The sequence below is a fragment of the Heteronotia binoei genome, chromosome 15, assembly GCF_032191835.1.
Source record: "Heteronotia binoei isolate CCM8104 ecotype False Entrance Well chromosome 15, APGP_CSIRO_Hbin_v1, whole genome shotgun sequence".
In the NCBI taxonomy this organism is placed as follows: domain Eukaryota; kingdom Metazoa; phylum Chordata; class Lepidosauria; order Squamata; family Gekkonidae; genus Heteronotia; species Heteronotia binoei.
The window spans coordinates 614,375-615,988 of NC_083237.1; positions in this window are offsets into that span (position 1 = coordinate 614,375).

Below are 1,614 nucleotides of genomic sequence, written 5' to 3' on the forward strand. Positions count from 1 at the left end.
GTGCAGGGGTGACCAATGGTAGGTCTCCTGATGTTTTTTGCCTACAACTCCCATCAGCACCAGCCATTGGGCATGCTGGCTGGGGCTGATGGGAGTTGTAGGCAAGAAAAAAATTGGAGAGCTACCATTGGCCACCCCTGGTGTAGTGGTTAAGTGTGTGGACTCTTATCTGGGAGAAGAAGAAGAACTGCAGATTTATACCCCGCCCTTCTCTCTGAATCAGAGACTAAGAGCAGCTCACAATCTCCTATATCTTCTTCCCCCACAAGACACCCTGTGAGGTGGGTGGGGCTGAGAGAGCTCTGCCAAGAGGTGCCCTTTCAAGGACAACTCCTAGGAGAGCTCTGGCTGACCCAAGGCCATTTCAGCGGCTGCAAGTGGAGAAGTGGGGAATCAAATCCGGTTCTCCCAGATAAGAGTCCTCACACTTAACCACTACACCAAGCTGGGTTTGATTCCCCAGTCCTCCATATGCACCTGCTGGTGTGAGCTTGGACCAGTCATAGCTTCTCTCAGGGCGGTTCTCAAGAGCAGTTCTTGGAGCTCTCTCAGGGTGTCTGTTGGGGGGAGAGGGGAGGTAAAGGAGATTGTGAGCGCTCTGAGATTCGGAGTGGAGGGCGGGATATGAATCCAACGTCGTCTTCCATTGTGCTGCCTCTCCCGTCCAGCTGCCCCCCCCCCCCCCCCCTTTGTGACTGTTTCCAAGTGGTGACTCCTGGGAGGCAGGAAGGCATCGGCCTGAAAACAGCCCCACCCTGGGAAACGCCTTTCCAGGGCACGGGTCCCCTTCCCCCACCCACCCCCACACTTGGGGGGGGAGGGGTTGTCTCTGCTCCTGGTCCTGCTGCCCCATGGAAGCAGGGCACTCTACACGTGCTCAGAGTCTTGACGCTCTTGCTGAGGCGCCTCTGCCTTCCCCAGGGGGTGATGCAGCCCCCCGCCCTCCAGAGGTGGCCCCTTTTCTCGTCTTCCCGGGGGGGGGGAGGCCGGCCCCACCCCCGCCTGAAGGGCCTGCTGCCTCCCCCCAGCGCCCTCCCGCCCGGAGCGGGGCAGCCTCTCCCGGCAAGCGCCACCCTACCTGGCCGCTGCGGCGCGGGCGCCTTGCACGCAGGGCTGGCTGGCGGGAGAGGCGAGGCGAGCGCTGGGTTCGAATCCAGAGGAGAGGAGGGAAGGAGGTTGCGGCACTCTGCACATGCCCCGAGCCCGGCCCCTGGGCCTCGCCTTGCCTGCCTGCTCGCGTCCTCCGCGCCCGGGAGGCGGGCCGGGCCAGCCCATTCCGCGCTTGGGACAGCCCAGCCCTCCTCCTCCTCCTCCCCCGCGCCTCCTTCCCTTCCCTTCCCTTCGCCCGGAGCCGCCGCCCGCCGCCCCCCCCCCGCAGGTGAGTAGCTGCCCGCAGCCCCCGCCCGCCCGCCCGCCTCCCCGCAGCTCTCCTGGCCGGGGCGCCTCGCGTGGTGCGGGGGGGGGGCAGGAGCTGCTCTTGGGCCCCGACCCGCGCGCGTGGCCTCCCTGCCCGGGGGAAGAAGCGGCGGAGGGGGCGCTCCCGGGTCTCTTCGGGCGGGGCTGCCCCTCCCCAGGACTCCCCCGTGCCCTTGCTTCCCTCCGCAGCCCGGCGCC